The sequence below is a fragment of the Hibiscus syriacus genome, unplaced genomic scaffold, assembly GCF_006381635.1.
Source record: "Hibiscus syriacus cultivar Baekdansim isolate YM2019G1 unplaced genomic scaffold, ASM638163v2 tig00112738_pilon, whole genome shotgun sequence".
In the NCBI taxonomy this organism is placed as follows: domain Eukaryota; kingdom Viridiplantae; phylum Streptophyta; class Magnoliopsida; order Malvales; family Malvaceae; genus Hibiscus; species Hibiscus syriacus.
The window spans coordinates 6564435-6591084 of record NW_024063392.1 but is presented as its reverse complement, the minus strand read 5'-3'; the positions used below and the strand labels follow the sequence as shown (position 1 = coordinate 6591084).

The following is a 26650-nucleotide window of genomic DNA, read 5'->3' as shown; positions in this document are numbered from 1 at the left end:
AGGAAAATGGAGAGATATTTGGGGCTGATTTTTACATGGAAATCTTTAGAGAATAAGGGGGTTTATAACCCTTAAAATAACTATGGGTAAATTACTATCTAGGTCCTCCTTTTTACCTTAAATTAAAACTACCACTAAACTAAGCTCTTGGGCCTACCTTAGGCCCAAGACGAACATAGATATTAATGGTACATGGAAAGGAACAAGTTAATAAATTCCTTAGGGTTTATTAACAATTCCTTCATTACCTGCCAAGATCAAGTACTTGTCTCTTCTAGTAAGCATGGTGCAACCAAAACCAAGTGCTTTCCCAATCTAACTATGAATCTGGTTAGCCATATCGAACCTCGACCTTTCACCATCATCGACATGAGACGTCAGATCGGACACACCAGCTAGGACCTGTACTTTTTAGCTGGGACGTGGGTTCATGGCGAAGAATAATGGGTCCAAGTATTTCAAGCCACCAGCTGTGGTGCCGTATAACATGCTAACGTGGCTGTCCATGGAAACTGGGACTTTATTATCGCTCATCTCAGCAAATAAAGGGTTGAACCTCAAGAGATAAGGCTCCCTACACGTGGTTCCTTCAAGGCACACAACTAGGCCCCCTTGCTTTAATAGCTTTCCCATCATCTTACCATCTCGATCGCGATCCCTGCTCAGTCTCATGATTTTGATCGGCACTAACAGCTCCGACATGTTGCTTAAGCTGTAAGTAACAACGGTGATATCATTTTGTAATAAAAATGAAAGGTAGAGTGGACCAACAGTGTTCTGTGGTTGCAAAAGTAGAGCCGACCGCCTTTGGTTTTCCGATTGACGTTTAAGTTTTCGTGCGATGAATCGGGAGAAAAGGAGAGGTAGAACCCGGTGTAGGCTAATATGGGGACGGAGAGCCTATGAGGGAGGATTAAGGAAGTAATGACTCAAATGATTGAAAGGGTGAAGCCTAATGGTGTAGGGCTGAAAGCCAGTCTTCCATCGTGGAAAATGATTGGTTTGATGTATTCCTCTCTCGGTACGAGTTACCAGCTTCTCTTGTCGGCTCTTCTCACCAGGTAAATTTCTTGTTGCACCAAATGCATTAAACTAGCAACAGGTAACCCAAAATGTACAAGAATGTCAAAAAATGTACTTATTTTGCAATGAGAAGACAAATGATATTGAAGTAATTCCTTGAAACTACTGATGCCAACTAAATGTTCATGGCTTTTAATCATCGTCTCCAAAGCATCATTTCTTATTTTTTTATCTTCCATGACACTGAAGAAGTATCCACCAAACACCTTCATTTCTCTATCGACCACACAATCAATCCCCAAATAATCATTCAAGAAACTCTCGATCATCACTCGAGGAATGTTACTGAAACCCACATTTCTACCTCATTTCTTCAACATCTCCAGCGTTTCCAATACCACATCCTCCATCAAAAACTCGGGCAAAACAACACTTCCCACTCTGAAACTCTTAGTCTTTACCCCAAAGAAGCAAACAAATACCATTATTTCCCCTCATTTTAAGAAAATTCATCCTCGAATTTTCACTGCACTAATAGATGAAGATACTGTCTACACATATCCTATTCATATTCTCATGTTACCTCCTCAATTTAATCTTGAGTGTTTTCACTAACAACTTGGCTTTCATTATTTCAATTCTTCAATCTCCTTTTTCCTTAATATATTCAAATCATGTCACTTATCATGTAGACAGTAACATCAGTTCTTATCACTCAAAATCAAAAATCAATCAAATTCCTCATCAATCTTTAATTTCCTTTTAATAATAACCAAACTTTTATTCCATCATCACTTGACTGCCTTTTAAACTTTCTTAATATATATAAATCATTCTTTATTTCTCTTACCACATATACTTGAACAAGAAACATAACCTTAAATCTTAATTATAGATTATTAAGACATACATTTTACAGAATCAAACAATCTTTCACATCATCTGACGAAAATTTCTTACTTCAAATCAACTTATGATCTATACCTCTCATAACCTTTATTATATCTGATCCTTTAATTTCCATCATTTTCATTTGTTTATCCATTTATCCTTTCATAATCAAGATCTCCTTATACATAACTAAACCATATTTTTTCCTTAATACTTTCATACTCTTTTTATATCACTTATCCTTGATTATCAATTTTTATCACATTTTCATGACTTTGATAGTAAACATACGAATCCTTATCTCCTGTACTACCACACATTTCCATAATCAGAATACACCACCATATCCAAATCAACATCATATTTGGTTAGTTTAACTTGACATCATCTTCTAATCCTTTAACTCTAATACACTTAATATCACATAATTTTGTTAGCCATCATAAGTACTTCCAATCTAGAGCGTAAACTTTCATCGAACCATTCATATACATTCTTTCCAGATGGAATTAACCCACCAATAATTTACTTAACTTATCAAACCCACATTCTTACTTATACACAATACATTTTCCTTAATTCAACTAAACATTCCAACTTCCTTTGTCTTACAAACTGATCACTGATGTACCCATTCTTAAACTCTTCCGAACAATATCTACATCATTTTCATTCAAATTAGCTTAACTACAATTCACTCAACCTATCAAACTGCACACTTATCCATACACATTATGATTCTCCTGTTTCAAACTCATAAACTCTATCTTCATATTTCTGATAAACTTATCACCGAGATAATTATTATCGAACTTTTCTAAACTAATAACCACATCATTGAATCTTCTATCATTCTCATGATAACATCTGTTCACTATACTTCAACTTATCTGCATAATAACTAAACTACTTTATCTAATTTCTCCACTTTAGAATAGTAAAGACCCTTTAACGTTATTCTAACATATTTTCAACTTTTCGAAAATAACCCTCGATCCTACAAGGCATTTCCTGAAGTGTACGCTCTTTATCCTGCCTGGCCAGGGCAGATGAATTGCTACCACCATCAGGTCTATCACCTGTCACTTCGTTTCAAAACTCTCCTTATCATAATTCTATTATAACTTAACAAATTAATTCTATTAGCAAGACAACACACTCCTTACACTATCAAATCAGAAAATTTTCACTTTGTGTTGGTATGTATAATTTTTAAAACTCATTTAACTTCAGTTTAAGCATAGAATCGGCTAAATCTTGAGGTCTGATACCATTAAATTAACACCCCAACCCGTATCCGAGTCCGAGGTATCACATTGACTTATCAAAACGTTTTTCTTAACAAATTAGTTAAAAATTTAAATTCTCAACTCAAGAAAATAAATATTTTACATTAATTAAAATCAATTGGTTTTACAAAACATATCAGAGATTATATAATTCAAATCTTTAGACTACATGCCAACTATATTCTATGTAACAAAATACATGTATTCAAATATATTTCTGATCTGATCTTTGGAAAGGAGAATCTGATCTGTCTTGCTCCTCATAGCTCCATAATCTCATCGAAACCTATGTGTAAAACATTCACACGCTAAGTCTATGACTTAGTGAGGCATACATACATATAATTTAAACTCTAACTCCTATCAATGCATGAAAATTTATTACTATCATATCATACACAAACATATATTCTTTCACCTAACAATTTCACACATGCACATATATCATCATCTTCATTTCATTTCCAATATTATATTCATTCATACCTTTTAGTTATCTATTCTTATACTTAACCTTCTTAATTATCATATATCACACGTATCACTTTACAACGAAACAAACATATTATCATATCAAGTTTATTTATATTATCTCTTTATTAGCCTATTTACACATGTGAGAACTAAAGATATGCGAGTACATAGAAGTTGTGCACATATGTTGTCACCACAGCTCGTATAATTACCACTAGGGGCACGTAGAATTTGTCTCGAAGGACCTATATCCCGAAGGACCACTATGTCCCGAAAGACCACATATTACATATGTCCCGAATGATAACTCCTTAAGAACCATATACATATTCCAATAGACCAAATAAGTGTACCGAAGTACCTCATATATGTTCCAAAGGATTACATATATGTCTCAAAGGACCACGTAGAACCCTCGACTCTTGGCATGCCAACTATACCTCTAACTCTCAGGACACATAACATGGACATTATCTTTTATGTCATTTCACATATTCACATAGACACGTAGTTCACTTACACATAACACATTTCCATATAATTCACATATCACATATCTCATGTCATATTCTCATATGATCATATAACTCATGTTAATTAATCTCTTATGTTCATGTATCACATGTTCAGATCATCCCTTTTGTCAATACATATAACTTATATAATCACATAAGCCACTTATACCGGTTCATATGTCTTCTCACAGTAGCATACATTTATACAAAACATGTAACAGATGTAATAACATATAACACATACACTCATATAAAACATATTCTTACATTCATGAGTTTATGCATTCTAATATAGGAAATAGACTCGTCGCAAGTCTTATTTCCCTTAAACATCATATACTAACTAATATGCACTCACCTGGCCTCACTAGTCAATTCGAGCACTTATAACTCTTTCCTGATCGATCCTATCTCGTTGACTCATCTTGTACTTGCTTTCGATTGATATATACACAATCATACATTCATATACATATCAACAATCTAAACATCATTATTCGATTCTAATAATCTTCAATCGAAAAAAGGCTTTATAAAATTTTACACTTGAGTAGTATCGATACCCTCCTTAATGGTACCGATACTTCCCTAAATATGGTATCGATACCAATCCGGGTATCGATACCCATTTTGCATTCGAAGTCATTGTCTCAAAAATGATACTGATACTATCCTTATGGTATATGTACCCTTGGTATCGATACTACCTTTCAGGTATCGATACCCCATGAATGACTTTTTTCAAATTCAAGCTTATGGTATCGATATTGTTCAACCAGTATCGATACCCCTATACCAATTACCACTCTTTTACTCTTGAAATATCGGAATTGGAAGAAGCAGTACCGATACTCAAAGCCCATATTTTACTTTTTAAACCCGAAAAATCTTACCAAACTTACTTAATTCTTCTACCATAACCTCATTTTAACCCCTTAAGCTTAACTACACTTATTCAAATAAACTTATATCACTTTAATTCATCCTACTATCCAATATCCTACATACACACTTGAATTCAATAATCATATCAATTTATCAACATGTTCCAAATTCATTTCTTACACTTTAAATTTCTTAATCTGACTAATGACAAGTCAAATTTAACCTCCAACTTCAATTACTAACTCTTTACAATAATTCACTTAAAAACTTCTTAGGCCATCTCTAGCCATCATCTCTACTCTACAGCATCTCTATCTCTACTCTAAAGATGAAACAATAATTCATCTTCAACACTATCTCTACCTTACCATAAACTCTACTTTATTCACAATATTTAACTATTATAATATTGATTTTGCAAATATGAAATAAAACATATATATTTCTAATAAATATCAAGATAAAAAGCATAAATAAAACATTCATAAATAACAGTACAAAAATACAAATAAATAAGAAAATTATAATTCATAATAATGATGCAAAAAAATATAAGTTACATAATTATATATTTTAATTCTCGGAATTAGAATATTCATTCCACAAGTGCTCAATTAGTTCATTTTGTAGAGCAAAATGAGTAGTTGCATCTTTGATTTGTCTAAATCGGGCAAGGAATTCTTGAAATTGAGTCTCCTCATCTTCAACAAATTCGACATTCAGAGGCGGCGCACTCTTCCTTATACAATTGGAGAATTAAGACCTCGTTCATCCTCGATTATCATATTATGCATTATTATGCAAGCAGTCATAATATTTTTCAAATCATTTTTCTCAAAAAATGTGCTGGATTTTCCACAATTGCAAATTGACTTTGAAGAACTCCAAATGCATGTTTGACATCCTTTCGACATGCTTCTTGTTTTGTCGCAAAATATTTCTCTTTGGGACCAATTGGCTCATGGATAGTTTTTGGCAATGTGTTGAAGCAAAACACAATGGCGAATCAAAACCTTCTCACATTCTCGATCGTAATTATAGATCGATACAATGTCGTATGTCTACCATTCTCAAAGATAGCTGCAAATTCAACAGTTGTATATAACAAGTTGAACATAGTCATCCAAGAGGTGCAAATCAACAAATAATCGTAAGTAGTAATTTATATTATTTTCATTTTTTTATTTTACATGAACAATAAATAATTTTATTTTCTATAATGAAGCTACAACGTGCAAGTGAACTTTTCGTGCAAGAAAGGGGTTGTACATTTAAGTTTGATCATGTGTTCGATTTGGTAAAAGATATTTTGCAACTTGAAAAAACAAGTGCAGTTTTTTCACTGCCTCTAGAAAATATTTCAGATTCCGTTAACCCTTCGTTGTCTTCATTTGAAATCAATTTAAGCAGCGATGAAAATATTAATACACGTGGTTCTAGCGATAGATCCAGATACGATTCCTGACCCCGAACGATGCCATTATTTTCTAAATGAACAACAAAAAATTCTTCGAAAACGAAAAGAAGAAGAACAATCAACCTCTACTACTTTAATGTGTTTGGAATGAACTTTGATGATCTTGGAGGGAGTGGAGGGGGTCTGACTGATTATTAGTTAAACTGTTGTGTTTGGGCTGTTGGTTAAAATGTTGTTTGAGTTTTTTTAGTATTTTCTATGTTTTTATGTTTGTTGTAGTTTTTATGTTTCAAAAAATTAGTATGTTTATTTATCTAATTTCAATGTATTTTTATCTATCTTGCAATTTAATCTACTTGAATTAAAAAAACCAGAAAAATTAAAAACAATTAGTATGATTATTTATTTAATTCTAATGTATTTTTATCTATCTTGTAATTTAATCTACTTGAATTTAAATAAAAAATCAGAAAAATTACAAAAAAATAGAAAAATTACAAAAAAATAGTATGTTTATTTATCTAATTTCAATATATTTTTATATATCTTGCAATTTAATCTAATTGAATTTAAAAAAAATAAGAAAAATTACAAAAAAAAAATTGTAGCGCAGCTACAGTGCAACGCCAGATGTGGCGTGCACTGTAACAGATCGCCACAATGAAGATGCACATTGGCGATAGGCTAGAGAAAAATACTATCTCCAAAGTGGAGATATTCTCCAAACTGAAGCAGCATTGGAGATGCCCTTATATTCAATCTCTCATAACTTACCAATCTTTAAGTTTTAAGCAACCTTAAGCTTTCCTTAAGCTTTTCTACCACTCCAAGAATTAAAACCAACTTAAAAATGAAAGAAAACATTCACTTGAGACCATCTTACCTTACCAATCGAGCCACAGGAAGAGAAGAGGAAGAAAGCCAACCAAGTCTCCAAAGTTTTCTTTCATTTCTCCCCCCTCCACGTGTTTATCCTATATAAAGGGAAAATAAAAATCTTTCCCTTGGAAAAGACCAGTTTACCCCTTACTTTATTAACTATTTAGTAACAATCGTTCACAAAATATTCCTAAATAAGTCCTTGCAATTTTTAATTTTTCAAAATTTGACCTCAAAGTTTCAAAACTTCCATTTTAGTCACTAGTCCAGATTTTTGGGATGTTACACTATCTTTATAAAGGAACTCAAGTGTCTAAATCATTTCTCGAGCATCAAATAAGGCTAGTTTTATGTCACCCTAATTATTTGGTTTCTACGTTTGATTTACTATTAATAGTCTTTCACTTGTAGTCTTATTTGATGATATAATGAAGTGTTGGGGTACCTCATGTCTAAATCCCTAAAAAATCGACTCTTTTCCGTAAAATTACTTGAAAGTATCGATACTAGCCCAATAGTATCGATACTCATGTAAAAGTTTTGATACTTTATATAATTACGGATACTTTTAAACAATCTGTAATGTCCGGTTTCGATACTTTCTGGGAGTTTCGAAACTACGACCCAAAGTTTTGAAACTCTTAAAAGAGTTTATATACTCCTACCCAGAAAACATGATTTACCCAGAAACGGAGAACACGTATCGATACTATCCCTATAGTATCGATACTCTACCTACAGAAATAATAAAACAAGTACGAAAAACTTTATTTTTCATAACCAAAGACCCTAAGAGGTCCTCAATCATTCTTAAAGTCTTAGGTGATATTAAGGGAGCATAAATAAGGCTCTAAAACATATAATGAACATAAAACATACAATTTGCCATGAAAATAAACTCATCACGCTTCAATCCTCAACATAAGCTATTTGCATTTCTATTAACCCATTAATGGTATGATGGAATTGTGAGTGTGTTACCTTAATCCTTTGGGTGCTAAAACCTCTCTCAATCAACTAAGAATCTACCTTTCCTTTACCCTTGGTTTTTGAACTTTCTTCAATCTCTTTCACTTGGTTTCTTCAATATAAACTTGAAGTCTCAAAGATTCTCACCTTGAGTTGCTAAGAAGAGGGAAACGAGATAAGGAAAATGGATAGATATTTGGGGTTGATTTTTACATGGAAATCTCTAGAGAATAAGGGGGTTTATAACCCTTAAAACGACTATGGGTAAATTACTATCTAGGTCTTTCTCCTTTTTACCTTAAATTAAAACTACCACTAAACTAAGCTCTTGGGCCTACCTTAAGCCCAATACTCTTAATAATTGGTTTAAAATGGCTTGGAAAACCCAATGGGCTCTACTGACAGGTTTCGGGTTGACCGAAACTACTGACTTGGAATTCGGAGTATTACATATATATATATATATATATATATATATATATATATATATATATAATCCAATTACAACCGAGTAAAATTAAGAGTTTTACACCTTCCTAAGACCGTTGGATGAGGGAAATCAAACGCTGAGATTAACAGTAGAAAATGAGAAGATATTTATTGGAAAAATAAGGAGTTAATTTCATAATTTTATTTTCCTCATCCAACGGTCCTGAAAAGGTGTAAAACTCTTAATTTTATTGTAGGTGTAAGTAGATCTAACCTACATACACGAAAAACAAGTAGTTGTTATATATATATATATATATATATTGGCATGATCCGCTTACAAATATATTTTAACTTATAGTAAAATAATATCTCTTTTTACCCCAATCCTAACCCCAAACCCTAACCCCAAACCCAAATATATTTTAACAAATATATTTTTAACTTATAGTAAAATAATCTCTTTTTACCCCAATCCTAACCCCAAACCCAAAAATCCCAAACCTTAAAACCCTACATTCAACCTTAAATTTTAAACCTTAAACCTCAAATTCCAAACCTTAAACATCAACCCTAAAGCTTAAATCTTAAATCTTAAATCATAAATGTTAACCCTAAAAAATATTGTTTTACTATGTGTTATTTTAATTTATGGAAAAATAGAAAATAAAGTGATTTAATAAAAGTGTAAATCAAATGTACAATCTTATAGAGCCAAAAATATTATGTTTATTTTTTTGGTAAATATAAAAAATGTTTATGCTACAACTTACAATGAAATATAAAGTAGGTCCAAGACGAACATAGATATTAATGGTACATGGCAAGGAACAAGTTAATAAATTCCTTAGGGTTTATTAACAATTCCTTCATTACCCGCCAAGATCAAGTACTTGTCTCTTCTGGCAAGCCTGGTGCAACCAAAACCAAGTGCTTTCCCAATCTCACTATGAACCTGGTTAGCCACATCGAACCTCGACCTTTCACCATCATCGACACGAGACGTCAGACCGGACACACCAGCTAGGACCTGTTCTTTGTAGCTGGGACATGGGTTCATGGCGAAGAACAGTGGGTCCAAGCATTTCAAGCCACCAGCTGTGGTGCCGTAGAACATGCTAACGTGCTGTCCATGGCAACCGGGACTATATTATCGCTCATCTCAGCAAACAGAGGGCTGAACCTCAAGGGATAAGGCTCCCTACACGTGGTTCCTTCAGGGCACACAACTAGGTCCCCTTGCTTTAATAGCTTTCCCATCATCTTACCATCTCGATCACGATCCCTGCTCAGTCTCACGGTTTTGATCGGCGCTAACAGCTCCGACACTCTGCTTAAGCTGTAAGTAACGGCAGTGAGATCCTTCTGTAATGAAAACGAAAGGTAGAGTGGATCCAGCAGTGTTCTGTGGTTGCAAAAGTAGAGCCGGCCGCCTTTGGTTTTCCGATTGACGTTTAAGTTTTCGAGTGACGAATCGGAAGAAAAGGAGAGGCGGAACCCGGTGTAGGCTAATATGGGGACGGAGAGCCTATGAGGGATCATTAAGGCAGTAATGACTCGGATGATTGAAAGGGTGAAGCCGAAGGGGAGCCACATGAACATGGCGAGTGTGGCTAATGGAGTAGGGCTGAAAGCCAGTCTTCCATCGTGGAAAATGAGTGGTTTCATGTATTCCTCTCTTGGTACGAGTTGCCAGCTTCTCTTGTCGGCTCTTCTCACCAGGTAAATTTTCTGTTGAACCAAATGCATTAAACTAGCAACAGGTAACCCAAAATGTAAAAGAATGTCAAAAGAACGTACTTACAATGCAATGAGAAGACAAATGATATTGAAGTGATTCCTTGAAGCTACTGATGCCAACCAGATGTTCATGGATTCTAATCATCGTCTCCAAAGCATCATTGCTTCTTTTCTTGTCTTTCATGACGCCCAAGAAGTATCCACCAAACACCTTCATTTCTCTACCGACCACACAATCAATCCCCAGATAATCCTTCAAGAAACTCTCGATCATCACTCGAGGAATGTTGCTGAAACCCACATTTTTACCTCCTTTCTTCAACATTTCAAGCGTTTCCAACACCACATCCTCCAACAAAAACTTGGGAAAAACAGCACTTCCCATTCTGAAACTCTTAGTCTTTACCCCAAAGAAGCAAACAAATACCATTATCTCCAACCCCGTCTCTTCACTAACGAGGCGTAGAAATGGGTATAAGGCCAAGAGAAGAAAAGCCCTAAACAACCCACCGGCTTCAAAGGCCACGAGCATGAAGGGAACAATGATGAGGATTTCAACAAAGCTTCTTCTACACTAAACACTACCATAGTTTGGTTTGATATGTGATCAACCTTAGTTTGCGTGAATATTGCTCGCATTTCTGTGGAGAGCTTTGGGGTGGGGGGGGAGGGGTTAGCTTGTCTGCTGACGAGTCGAGAGAGGGAGAAGAAGGAAAAATAGTTCACGAAAAACTTGGCCATTTTTGAGGTCCAATAAAAGGTGTGGTTTAGTGAAGATGCACGTACTTATTTTTACTACTACATAGAGAGAGTTCAAATATCTATATGCCATGGGATCAACGGCTTTTTTTTTTTATTTTTATTTTTTGATATAATAGAGGCTCAGATCAAGAGCTTTATAGGCAATAGTCAGCCTATAGGAACCAAAGGTATCATTGTCAACAAGACTATGAACTAGTAAAGAATTAAAGGAACGTCATTATAAAAAAATCTGTCGAGACGTTTCTCTGTCCTGACGACGGAGAGTGAAAATAGTACACATCAGACAGTGTAATTAGTCTCGAAAAAGTTAGTGTTTATCCTCCATGAATCAAATAAAACACTAAATTGTAGAGTCGCCACCAATCTTTTATATAGTGAGATTGGTCACCAAAATGTCATATTATTTTAATAAAAAATACTAAGAATATTATTAAAATAATACAACTCGAGCCTGCTTACCATAAAAATGAGTTCGGGAGTCGGTTACGTATGGGAAAGAATTAGCATCCCCACAAAGCCCAAAATTAGTACCAATATTTATTAATTATATGTCTTTGCAGTAAATAATAAATTTTTTCTTCAATTAAATAACTTAATATAAATAATTATTAAATAATGTTTAACATATGTATTATTAATTTTATTATGACATTTAATATTAAAACTATATTATAAAACTATCCTAATATTAAAAAATATATTAATACTATAATTAATATTATAATAATAATTAAGGACTAAAATATAAAGTAGTAACATTAATTAACCTATTTCAAAATGATATTAAAGATGTATACTAATTATATATTTTAACCTAAATTAATTCGATACTAAAATATAGATTTTTAGTAATTAATGGACTAAATACATAATTTTACCAATAATATATATACATAATAGTGACTAAAATATAAATATTAAAAATATAAAAACAAAATTAAAATATACGAAAAAACCTGATTTCAGGACCAAAATGGAATATTTACAAAGCTGGAGGGACCACAGACATGATTTCCCCATTCATGAAATTATGCAGATACCCCTCCCCAAAATGACACAGTTTGGGAAGAGGTATAAATACCCGAATTATGGCCTTTAATGCTTAAGCTCTCTCATTTCCTCTCTCTCTAGAGGAGAGATGCTCTGGCATCTCTCTAAAAACCTCGCCTGAGAGAGGCCGATCACCGGTCGGCAGCCTTGCACCGCCTTACTCCACCACCGCCGGCTACCACCCACTGTGGTCGGAAAATACCAAACTACCCTAAAACGTAGATCCGAACACCCTCGTCTCGAATCTAAGCCCATTTTTTTGCTAAAAATCCTTCAATAAGCCTAAATCTGGGATTTTTACCTTCGGTAAAATCAACTTTCCGACGACTCTTGGGCTTCGGTAATGGTAAGTGCTCTTTTTGTCTTCTCTTTTCTCTTTCGTTGCTTGTTTGGCTGTTGCTGGGATACTTGCTATTGTCTGTCTCTGTTTCTCTCTTGCTGTCTCTTTTTTACTATTGTTTACCTCTGTCTCTCTTGATGTCTCTTTTGTTGTCTCTTGCCTTTGTTTGTTTGCAGTAAAAGGCTATTTATAGCCCTCGATCACCGTCCATAATGATGGCTCTACCCGGTGAGTCACCGGACCTACGGTGGTCACTCACCATAGAGTGTTGCATTGTGCGGTCCTTGTTGATCTTCTGGATTCTTTGGGATAGCTCTACTGGGTTTAGAAGTGCTCTGGTGAGATCTGGAGAGGAAGCAACCTTCTTGGTAGTCTTCGGTTAGAGTGATGGAGGCGGTGGCCGTAATAGACCCAAGGGTTGTAATGATACCCTATGGTTTCTGGAATCATCTGAAGCAATATGGTGCATCGATCTCCATCTGGATCAGACGGTGGAGAGCTGTGCAGTGCTGGAACGTTGGTAGAAACCCTAGCTGCTGGTTGATTTTCTCGTGGGCTTGTTGAAATTGGGCCTAGCTCGGTTTGCTGGGCCTAAATTAATTGTAACCCAAATTTGGACCTAACCCGAGTTGGGTTGTAACCAGTTGGGCTAGGGTTTGTACTCGGACCTGTGTGCATTGTAATCGTGCATGTATGCCTCACTTTGTAACTCGGACGAAAACGAGTGTCGACAGTTGCCCCTTTTTGCTTTATTTTTGTGTAAGCAGGAATAAAGCAAAGATAAAAAGACAAATTTTCGTCGAGTGAACCTCTTACTTTGCTGGGGATTCTTTCCACTACTCCTACGTGGAGAGCGAATTTTGATATGATCTTGCTCATGCTTGACTACTCTTCTGTGAAGGCTGAAAATTGACTTTACAAATGATTTGCTTCAGTACTCTTCCGTGAAGGCTGAATTTGCATGACTTCATTACTCTTCCATGAAGGCTTCATATAGAATGACTTGAATAGAATCTGTTTCACTACTCTTCCGTGAAGTTCAGACTCAAACTTAACTACTCTTCCGTGAAGTTTCATACTTTGCTAAAAAATCTGTTCCACTACTCTTCCGTAGAGAGCGAATTTTGATCTTTCTTATGCTCTTGCTTCACTACTCTTCCGTGAAGTTTGAAAATGAATGATTTGACAAGAATCTAATTTCACTACTCTTCCGTGAATATCAAATTCAAAGTTGAATTTACTTCCACTACTCTTCAGCGGAGTTTGAAAATGATTGACTTGACAAGAATCTAATTTCACAACTCTTTCATGAATATCAGATTCAAAGTTGAATTTGCTTCCACTACTATTCCGTGGAGTTTTATACTTTGCTGAAAAATCCGTTCCACTACTCTTTTGTGGAGTTCAGATTTATGATTGAATTTGCTTCCACTACTCTTCCGTGGAGTTTGATACTTTGCAGAAAAATCTGTTCCACTACTCTTTTGTGGAGCTCAGATTTTGGTCTTGCTCTTGCTTTTGATTCACTACTCTTCCGTGAAGTTTGATTTGACTTGAAAGAATCATCTTGCGTGAGATATTTTCAAATATTTCATTTTCTTGAAAATTGAATGAGAAACTTTGAAATTCATTTTCTCATTCTTCGAACAACTTGTTGGTTGGGCATGCCCCAATACTTTCTCTATATGGATTGTGTTCATCTATTCTTCAGATGTTTGCCTCTCCAAACATAACTCTTGTATTTGTGATTTGGATTCTACCTTATACTTGTAAGGTATTTTGTTCCTGTATCTTCTTACAAAATGTATTTATGCAATTGCAATCAAATATATCAATGAAATGCATGATCTTTATGCAAATGATGTTCTTATGAATGCATGAATACATCAATCTTTATCCGAATCCAAAGTTTGATCTTATTCCACTTGATCATTCATTATCATTTCTGAATAACCATCTGGTGAACATGTATCTTTGTATCTTCTTTTATCTTAAGAAGAACTGTTTCATTTATGGGACTCTTGCCATACTCAGAATTATGACCTGTTTGCCCCACTTTTCTTAATGACACCAGCTGTCTTTATTTGAACTTGTGTAGAAATTTGGTAAAGCTTTGGCCTTTGAAAAGAGAATCTATCATCTTTGAAAAGCGAATCTATCATCTTTACAAAATGTAGACATGAATATGCTAAATTCATCAGAGATTTAATCAGGATATCAGCCACGTCTGTTCTGATTTGACTCTTAAAACATGTCACAAGAAGGAGTTATCTTAATTCCTTTCATGTCTCCACATCTAATAATATCTTTTACATAAAAGGTTTTATCCTAATTCCTTTCATGTCTCCATATCTAATCAGATCTCAAACAAGGATCTTCAAATCATAACCCATTGTTCAATCTTAGTTGGCTCCACTAGTTTCTTGTTGTTAAAGTTCCAACGTTCTTTTCGTGGAAAAAAATCTTCATTATTTCTGAATAAGGAATATCACATGATCGCAACATTGGTTCAGTACCATAATTGCTAGTTCGTAAATCATTTGACAACACATTCATCATTTCCTGTGGTTTTTTTGGGGATGATGTAATCACAAGGTGAACAAAACGGTGATGTATAGTCAACTCGTTGGTCATTGTTTCACCATTTTCATTCTTCATATCATTTTGCTTTAGTGGAAAGATTTGATCAAATCTATGATATTTCCATATGATGATAAAGGTTTAACATGCCCTAACATTTGCTTCTTGTTGGTGTGAGCCTTCAAAAATGCTCCAACATTGATGTGATTGTTCAAGATATCCTACTTGGATCCTTTTTGTCTGAAATGGGCCTTCAGCACACCCCATATAGATTATTTTTTGACTGGAAATAGACCTTTAGCATACCCCCACATTCCAAGTTGTATTGTATACTTCTTAATGTCTATTCATGCTTCTCATGAAGTCTAATTTTGATAATGCTCCATAGTGGATACTCATAGCTTAATTCGTGTCAAATCTCTTGATCTTGAATGCTCTCATTCCAGTGTTACTCCTCCAAATGAGATAATCATCATTTTCTTGAATGTTGTGTTTGAGATATGTGCCTCTTCTAAATAAGGTAATCGTCTTCTTCTTGACTATTTGTCCCAAAGGGAAGGGTATAAGTTTGGTTTTTCAAATTTTGATCTTTTGGGCCACTTACTTTCAAGAATATGAAATGCTTCATTATTCTGGTTTTTCTTAACAACTTACTTCAGGAGCTTTTTTCATTTGAGACCATCCTGTTTAAAAATGTTCTTCCTCTTTTCTTTATCAATGAATGAAAGGATTTTGAAAAATATTACATTTTCAAGTTCACAATAGAATCAAATCATAAGCATGAATTCAAAGAATATCAAAAGAATCAATAACTTTTACTATTTCAGAGTTATAGTTCTTTGACAAGTATCAAAATTAAGAGGTTAGTTTCAGGTTGGCTTTCCTATTCTTTATGGTTACATCTTAGTAAAGATGTCAGTCATCTCTCGCTCTTTTGTGAACATTGTCACATGCCTCACTTTCTTGGCTTGGTATCTTTAACCGGATGCGTACAAAATGACATAATATTGTATAACAGTCACTAGACCTTCTAGAATACTTCCATTTCAATTCTCTGAAATCTTTGATTCTATCCAAAGCAGTGTGAAAACATCGGTATAATAATGATATTTCTATGTGCATACTTTTGAAATAGACTATAACAGGTATTTATTTCATTTTACAACAACTTCTTCTTTTGCCATTTTGGCTAGCTGAATTCAGCTTTTATTGACATTAACCATCATTGGACTAATTGAAACTTATCCATAAAGCCAAAGCTATTAACAAATTGCTTTAGAGAGACAACTTTACTGTACATATGACTCTTACTTTTTATGAGAACCTGTTATAGTCTATGCGTTTGGTGAAATTCAAAAAATTTCATTACCAAATTTCAATTTACTAGCAACTGACTTAGACTCAATTTATCAAATTTTCATCGTCAAACCTCATCAATAGAAAAGTAAACTAATCAGCTTCGTAATGCTTTACTAGATGCCCCACGTTGTATGCTTCTAAATATCAATACCAAGGCTTTATCTAATTCCTTACATTGGGGAAGGCTCTCTCATTTTTGTGGAAAAAGGTAGTATTTGGGATGAATTTCTTTTGAGGTAAGGTCAGGGTCCTTTTTCTGGTATTCAATCTTGATACTTTTCCAAAAATGTATAACTCTAATTGTAAAGAGTTTTTTAATCTAATGATACTCAAAGAACTTCAAGATTGCAAAATTGATTCAATGCTCATAACCTTAAAAGTAACACATTTTTATTATAAAAGGCGGAGAAAGAAACAAAAACATATTCAAACATGATGTTACAAAATGAAAGGTACAATAGTGGTAGATAACAACTTCCACTACCCCATTATTCTTTGGATGTCAGGTGCATAATCGGACCAGAATCTTTGTCGATATTTGCCCCCGATTTCTTGATCATTTCTTGGGTAGGTTCTTTGGATGAGATTTTGGGTACACAAATCTCATCTTTTTCCTGAGCTATTTCTTGGTGAAATCCCAACATTATTTTCTCTGACTGGAAATTGAGTTCAGTTTGAATTTCAGAACCAATCTCTTTAGTGACAATTGTTGTATCCTGGTTCTGGATGTTTCTTACAACTGTTCTTGGAGTAAAATTTACTAATTTGCGCCATGCTTCTCTTTATTTTAAAAGATCTGATATGGGTATTTTCAAGGTTGTATCTATCTTGCTTCTTTTTAAACCAGTAGGCCAGTCTCGGATTACCTTTCCTTTTGCTTTTTCATTTCTCATTCTTGCATCATCTTTTAGCTTGAGAGAAGTATCGAGAGTTAAATATGCCATACATACGTTATCCTCTTTAGCTTTATCTTGTTCTTCACTTGTTTTGACACTATCAACTTCATTTCTGGAGTTGACTTCCAAATGTTTGATCAAAATGGATTGACTGTTGGCATCCACTTCTATAATTCCATGAGTCAGAAGATCTTGAACTCGTCTTTTGAAGTTGCCATAATTTTCAATAGAGTGTCCTCGGATTCTAACATGATAATCACAAAAGACCTTTTTATTATACCATCTTGGGTAAGGAGGTACCAAAGGTTTAGCCAGACATGGGGCAATAACTTGGCATTCATGTAATTTGTCATATAACTTGGTGTATGAGATTGAAGGAAAACAAGGTAGAGATTCCCTTGATATGATCGTTTCTTTACTATTGCTTTCCTGAAAATGTTTGCTTTGAATATCTAACTTTTAACCATCGTCGTGAGAGATGAGCTGACTTGAAAATTTCTCTTTTTCAACAACTTTGGTTTTCTGAGGAGCTTAGGTTTCCCATTTTCAAAACATAATAACCCTTCTGCCATATGGTCTTGGACTTTTAATTTCAGCATTATGCAACTTTCAATAGAATGACCAAAATCTTCAGAACGGTAATTGCATGGATTCTTGATATTTTCAAATTTGGATGCAAATAAGTACTAGGAGGAATGGGTGCTATAAGACCACTTTCAAAGAGAAAGGGTAACAATTCTGAATACAAAATTGGAATTGGAATGAGATGTGTCATTCTCCTTTCTTTTTTGCCTTTTTTATCCATTTTCAATCGAACTTGTTCCATATTTCTCTTTTTTGTGCCATCTTTAATGTCCATGCTATCTGTCATATTTCCTGATTTGTAAAGCTATGTTGGATTTCTATATTCCAAAATAGGTTCTTGGTCATTTGTCCTCATATCATTGAAATCCAAACTTTTCCCTGAGGCTTTTATCTTTTCATGCTCAATAGAATCTTCTGATCTTTTCTCCCCATATAGTAGAGTAACCATCATACCCGTTATCTTAGATATTTGTTCCCTAGACTTAACTTGGAACATTCTTGTTTCTTTAAGCATTTTTCGTTGGACTTCTACAAGCTTCTCTTGAATTCTCTCAATCCTTCCAACTCAAGCTAATATTCCATTCATGGCTTTTAATCTCTTATAAGACATGCCTTTGATTCTTGAACGGACTTTCAGAATTCCTGATTCCAAAATACTTTACTGATTACTCTCATACTTTCATGATTGATACATGCTATCATGCTATGCAGAAAATTAATGTGAATATGTATATGTAAATACATGTATGAAAGAGTATAATTCAAGAGTAATTATCTTAAAACAACTTCCTTTGAACACAAAAAAGTCTTTTCAATACATTCACAGGATCATTACATATAAGGGATAGCTTTTCCTTCTAATTTCTATATCTCCTTAAAAAGCCAAGTTAATTTCCATTTATGCTCCAGAATCAGATCATCATCCTGCTTCAGCTCCCTTATAAAACCAACTAAGTTCACCAGGTTGTGGGCTACCTTGCTTGCTTGAGTAGCAGCTTTCTTCAAGTCATTATTTTTTTCTTGAATCTTACCCGCCATTTTCTGAATTTGTAGACAATATTGTTCATTTTACTTTATCAAATAACCTTTATGTTCAAGAAGTTCTTATACCAGATCTCCATAATCATCCACTGTTTTCATCAATGTGTGGTTCTGAGGTCTAGTGGATTTTAATTCAACATTAATCTCACATTGATGAATCAGATATGAAGTTTCCATGTTGGCTTTATCATTCTTCAATATTTGTCTTTCAGTTTAACATTTTTCCAAATTTGTGATGGCTGCGTTGCATATTTCTTCAGTAATTTGAAAGTCATAAGAGAATTTCTTTGTTTGATCCTTATGTTGCTTTTTCTAGTAATCTGCATCACTCTTCAGTTTAATGATTTCTGTCATCCATTCTTTAGGGTATTTCTTAGTCCAACATCTTTGAAGGTTTGACTAACTTTTCGAAAATCATCAAGCATGACTTCGACCTATGTGCTTAATTTCTTGTTTTCGTCTTTCCAAAAATGGGCTTGAGCTTCATAAAAATTCTCTCCCTTGTGACTGCTTCTATTGATGCTCTTACCATAAAAAGCTTTTGGTACCAATCTATCAGGATTTTTGCATGCATACCCCTCAATTATTTTAAAAGCTATTTCAAGATATCCTTCTTTGGCTGCTTCATAGTTTACTTGATCATAAAACCCTTTATCCATAATGAAAACCTTTGATTTTGATAATTACTCTTGAATCAACACCCTTGAGTATGTCATGATTGTGCAAATGCAAACATAATAATTAATATGTTCATTTTTAGAATATATACAAAACTGGTTAGTAAGAAACAAATCATATCCTAACCTCATGCTTTCTAGTTCCATGCTTTGTTTGGAAAAATAATCTAACTACATGATTTCTAGTTCGCATGCATTTATTTAGAAAATAAAATAATAATAAATAAAATGAAAGACTCAACTTGCTTTCCCTTGTGTACTTAATTTTACAAGACCCAATCAGGTTAGGTTCCACCTATACTTCATTTCTAAGTTTATTATATGCTGAGTTTTGGCTCTAGAGTAAGAAGGGTCAATGAATTGTCCTTTTTTGGTGTCCCCTTGGACTGTAAAACCCTCAATCCTATCCCATTACAGACTTTTAGATTCAGTTCAATTCGAAAGAACACACTTCCTTAAGTCCATACGGAGATGAAAACCAAATGAGGAACATAAGGTGTGAGCTCAAAGAATGGTCCCCTATCCCATACGCAGGTGAAAACCACACGAGGGAGTAGTTTCTCATTCACTTAAACAGGATAAGAACTGGGTTTTAGCTCATGTTATGAATGCAATGCACAATGGGTGAGGAAAAGCATAACAAAAATAATATACAACCTATTATTTTATTCTAATGACCCAAAATTAAATTTGTTTACACATAGAAAAAAACAAAAGTTAGTAAAATAATAAAAATAATTAAAACAAAAAATAAAAAATTATTGTTTACTGCAAAGACGAATAATTAATAAATTGGTGGCTAGACTCTCATTTAAAAAAATTCCCCAGTAGAGTCGCCAAGCTGTCGAGACGTTTCTTTGCCCTGGCGACGGAGAGTGCAAATAGTACACCCCAGACGGTGTAACTAGTCTCAAAAAAGTAAGTACTTATCCTCTATGAATCAGATAAAACACCAAATTGTAGAGTCGCCACCAATCTTTTATATGGTGAGATTGGTCACCAAAATGTCATATTATTTTAATAAAAATTCCTAAGAATGTTATTAAAATAATACAACTCGGGTATGCTTACCAGAAAAATGAGTTCGGGAGTCGGTTACGTAAGGGAAAGAATTAGCATCCCCACAACGCCCAAAATTAGTACCGATATTTATTAATTATATGTCTTTGTAGTAAATAATAAATTTGTTCTTCAATTAAATAACTTAATATAAATAATTATTAAATAATGTTTAACATAGGTATTATTAATTTTATTATGATATTTAATATTAAAACTATATTATAAAATTATACTAATAGATAAAAATATATTAATACTATAATTAATATTATAATAATAATTAATGACTAAAATATAAAGTAGTAACATTAATTAACCTATTTCAAAATGATATTAAAGTTGTATATTAATTATATTTTTAACCTAAATTAATCCGAGACTAAAATATACATTTTTAATAACAATCGGGTGAACTAAGTAGAGGCCGAGACATGTTTTCGTGGAGGCTTTCGATTCGAACAGTTCGTGATTACCACTTCTCGTTGTTGTCCTTGTTGTTTTTCAAGGAACCTGCTGTAAGTATTCGCATCCCTTACACCCGATTTTGGTATTACGTACTTGGATCACTGGTGAGACCGTCGAGTTTTGTTTCCGTTGCGCCGTGGGGTGCGCCGACGGTCCCAACACACACTACACCGGACTGACCCATGAGCTATCAGATATTGGATAAATTACTTCAACATCCAGCCATTTTATGATTTTGTTCATCAATACTTTCTTTATGATCAGGTTAACTCTTCTTTGTGGTTCTACAAAATTGCTATGAATATCTTCTAAGTTGATCTTGTGCATGCATATGGTAGGGTTGATTCCCTTTAAATCTGCCATTGTCCACCTGAGAGCTTTTTTTGTGTTGCGACAAAACATTTAACAAACTGTTCTCTTGTTCGGAGGTTAGACTAGCAGAAATTATCACCGCTAAAGTCTCATTACTACCTAGATAAACATATTTCAAATTTGAAGGAAAAGTTTTAAGTTCCAATATGGGTGCACGCAGTAATGATGATTTTGAGGGAATAAATTCATTGAAATCTAAGGGTTTGAATTACATACCTGGTCTGGCTTGAAGGAAGCTAGATTGTTTCTCTAATTTATCTTCATAACCCGCTTTGGTTTCATTATCAGGATATATGTCATTTGCTTCATTCGAAAAACTGTTGTCTAGGCAAAAGTTGTCAAAATCATATTTTAAAAAAATTTCATCTAGGTCAAAATTTTTTGTATTCATGCGTTAGAAAAATCAACTATTGTCACAAAGTGTGATACTCATCTATATGTAAAAATTTGCATTGGCCAAGATTTTCTGCTCCCTCTTTCTCCATTAATTCCTTATCTCTAATGCATTGACATTTTTCTGAATTGTCAACATATTTCATGGACGATTTAAAGGCATTGATTGTGACGCTTTGATCTCCCACCCGCATTGTGAATTCTCCCTTCTCGCAATCTATTAAGATTCGTCCAATGACCAAGAAGGGCCGCCCAAGAATGATGGGTGTGTTTTCATCAGCATCACAGTTTAATATGAGGAAGTCATCTGGAAACACAAATTTGTCCACTTTTACAATGACATCTTCAATTCTTCCCTCAGGACGAACATCAGACCGGTCAGCTAACTGTAAGATAACGGTGGTTGGGCAATCGTTACACATTTCTAGTTTTAAAAATATGGACTTGGGCATCAAATTTAAGCTTGACCTAAGTCAACAAGAGCTCATCCTACAAAGTTGTCACCGATAGAATGTGGTATCACAAAGCTACTGGGATCTTTTTGCTTTGGCGGAAGTTTGCTTAATGCAGAGCAGAATTTTTTTGTCACAGCAACATTTTCTATTTTTTCTACCTTCATTTTCTTTGTGACAATCTCTTTTATAAATTTAGCATAGGAAGGCATCTACTCGATGACTTCAAGCAATTGCACATTAATATACAATTGGTCCAGGACGTCAACAAATTTCTTAAACTGAATGTCGTCATTGTGTTTCTTGAACCGTTGAGGAAAGGGCGGAGGAGGTCTAAATTCATCTGATATAGGTGGAGATGAGACTTTTTCCTTGGCAATAAATTTCCCACTATCTGCTTGATGAACTTTTGAACTTTTATCCTTTTCATTTTCCTCAGGCAATCCCTCTAGTTCAATAATTTCAGCTTGATCCCTAGGTTGTGTAGTGCATTGGCTAGAATTTTCTGGTTGCTTCCCCCCAAACTTGTCATTCTGATTAATCTAGGTACCACTCCTCAGTGTAAGTACGCTGCACTACTCCTTTCCATGGTGTTTAATGGCCTCAGTATCACTAGGGAGATTTCTTTATGGGCGAGAATGTAATGATGTGTTGATTTGACCCACTTGGTTTTCCAATGCTCTTAAGGATGAACTATGGCTTTTCAAAAGAGCCGCTTGACTTTGTAACAAATTACCTTGGTTCTTAATTGTCAATGAGTGTTCATGCATCAAAGTCTTTATTGAAGCCATAAAATCTTTTATCGAGGCCATAAATTCTTGTAGTGAAACCTCCAAGGAATTAGAATTAGAGTTTCTGTTAGAGGAAGAAGTTGTACCTTTAGTATATTGCCAGGGCATCTGCAAATGTTGATGCTGAAAATTTTGATGTTTCGAATTACTTTGTTGTGGCCTATTATAATTGTCTGCATGATTGTTGTTGTTGGTCCCTTGATTACCCATGAAAAATTTAGATGTTGTCTCCATCCACGATTGTATGTATTCGAGTAGGGGTTGTTATTGCCTCTGTTGTAGTTGCCTACAAAATTGATAGACTCCTGGCTTTTTGGACATTCTCTTTCATGATGGTTGTCGCAGCAAAGAATGCATACAACACTAGTTGCCTTGACTTCTCTCACCTTATTAGGACGCTGCAAAATTTTCAACATATTAGTTATGGCAGAAAGTTGAGCAGAGACTGAATCCTTACCCTCAATTTCGTATGCTCTAGATACTTTTCTACCGGTTCCCAGCCTGGTAGTCGAGAATTGATAATCATTATTCGCTATACTGTCGAGGATATCGAAGGCTTCCTCAGGTGATTTATTAAGCAAAGTGCTATTCGTTGAGGCATCCAACATCATTCGAGTAGGTGCATTGACTCCATTATAAAACATCATGACTTGAGTCTAATCGTGAAATTCGTGGTTCATACACTTATAAAGCAAACTTTTTGTATATGTCCCAACATTTGTATATGGATGCATCATCGCTTTAGAAAAAACTTGTAATGTCATTGCGTAGCTGTGTGTTCATATTGGGTCGATTGTATCCAAGTAAGAAGCTTTTACATAAATCTGCCCAAGACTCCATGGAGCCCGAAAGGACTCCACTGAGCCAAGCTCTCGCTCGGTCACGTAGGGAAAGAGGGAAAATTTTCAACTTTGACACATCTTCATGCATTTCTTGTTGCATGAATGAATCGCACGCTTCAAGAAAAGCACGTACATGCTGTCTAGTATCTTTATTAGGCGAGCCACTAAATTGACCGATGGAGTTTAGCATGTTGAGCATCACCGGTTTAAGTTCAAAATGGGTTGCATGTATATCAGGTGCCACAATGTCTGGATTGAGATCATCAAGAATCAGATTCAAGTGGTCTCATATTGCTCGTGGTCTTGCAACTTCTCTAGGAAGATTATTTGCTGCTACGTTAGGATCTGCCTAATCTCCCATGTTGTTGTTGCCTTGATACTGTAGTCGATTCATATACTCTTTGGCTCATTGGTTAGGTTGCCTTTGTCTGAACGACTGTTCAATCTCAGGTAAAATGGTTCTAGTGGTTTATCAGCATATCTCAGGGTCATGCAACGATAAAAACCTTCGAATGAAAATTAAAAAAATTAAACAGGTTAAGCTAACTAAGTAAAATGTGATAAGAAATAAAAATTTGTTATGGCAAAAATTTTCAAAAATTCTGTCAATTGCCAATCTCTGGCAACGATGCCAAAAACTTGATCGCTTGTAAATGTATATACTAAGGCAAGCAAATCTTTGCAAGTATACACAGTCAAATCAAGTAATAAAGGGTAAGTGAGTTATCGTCACCTTAGGGATTGGTAGGGGTTTTGATGTTTCACCACAACTAGAACTAGGTGTGACGAACTAGTTCCTGAATTCTTGTCAAAACAGAAAAACAATTAGCAATAGATTATACGAACAATTGTCAAAGCGTTGCTAAAACAAGAGAATATTATGAAGTATGGTTGTAGAAAAGTTTAGTCGAGGAAAAGTAAATATACAAAAGTAACAAATAAAAATAGACAAGGCAAAGAAAATTGTTGATTCAAATATATTCAGAATAACCTCACATATTCAGACTTTTCACAGAGCACTCAGGTTAATCTTTTACTATGGAAAGAAATTATTCTAAGTCGGGAAGGATTTGTTATGATTTGCTTAGGCTACCTGATAGGATTACTGAGTATTCTAAGACGGTTTCTATGGCAATACTACTCAGCGTTAACTGCAACCCTTGGTTTGTCAGACTATTGTTGTAGCAATACCCCTTAGCGTGAACTATATTCATTTTCTATCCTACTCAAGCGACTATCCCTTTTATTTGATTAAAACCCTCTCCTTATCTCTAAGGTAGGCAAGTTAGAACATCACCATCTCGGATCTATTACATTATTCACGTAGATCTATCTTAATTCTCTCAAATCTAAGAATCAATTTCTAGAAAAATGACAAGCTCCCGAAAACTCTTACAAGGTCTAGAAGTGTTTTACCTAAGCACCATGAAATCTCTCGAAAGCTCTTACAGTGTCAAGGCAAAATATTAAAACAATGAACAAAACACACTTAAGCAAAATCATAATGCATCATTCATGAACCAGAAAATAATTATCTCGACAAAAAAAAATCAACACCAAGTAAAATAATTCATGGTGTTGCCAAAGTGTCATCCAAGAGTATCATCGTTTAATACAAACCCAAAACAAATTAAAGAAATTAAGAACAAATGAATAACGACTCCCAAACAGGGGTTGTGTCGTGACAACTCTAACCAGCACCACGTATGCTCTCGAGGCCTAATCGACGATCTTCTATAGCCTAGCTATGGAGGACACCAAGGACAGTCGAGTTGGAGAACGGTGGAAGGTAAGGTACTGCAGCTGCTTACTCCACACCTTAGGTAATTTTTTTCTTCCTTGCCTTAACTCCTTTTGGCGGTTGTAACTGAGTATTTATTAAGGGAATTTTTTAGGGTTTTTTGTAAACTTGTCCATTATATATATGGAAAGGCGGATGTATATTGTCAGAATCTTGGGGACTTGATTGCACGTGAGGTCACTCGTACAGCTGGCAGGTGACATTAACAATTCATCAAATCCGCTTCAGACTTGCAAGATAAATCTTGCCTTGGCAAAAAAAAATTGTTCCTCACTGTCCTTTTCTTCTGTGTTCCACTGGCCCTTGCGAAATATATTGTCATGGATGAAATGTTCCTATTAAGTCAATTCATGGTGTTGCCAAAGTGTTATCCAAAAGTATCATCGTTTAATACAAACCCATAACAAATTAAAGAAATTAAGAACAAATGAAGAACGACTCCCAAACAGGGGTTGTGCCGTGACAACTCTGACTAGCACCGCGTATGCTCTCAAGGCCTAGTCGGCACTCTTCTATAGCTAGGATATGGGGGACACCAAGGACAGTCGAGTTGGAGAACGATGGAAGGTAAGGTACTGCAGCTGGTTACTCCACGCCTCAGGTAATTTTTTTTCTTCCTTGCCTTACCTCCTTTTGGAAGTTGTGACTGAGTATTTATTAAGGGAATTTTC

General features: G+C 34.6%; 2 pseudogenes; both read right to left on the bottom strand.

Annotated features, from left to right (window-relative positions):
- Positions 1 to 202: 202 nt before the first annotated feature.
- On the bottom strand, positions 203 to 2047 carry LOC120183084 (annotated as a pseudogene).
- A 7552-nt stretch (positions 2048 to 9599) lies between these two features.
- LOC120182926 lies at positions 9600 to 11103 on the bottom strand (annotated as a pseudogene).
- Between the last annotated feature and the right edge of the window lie 15547 nt (positions 11104 to 26650).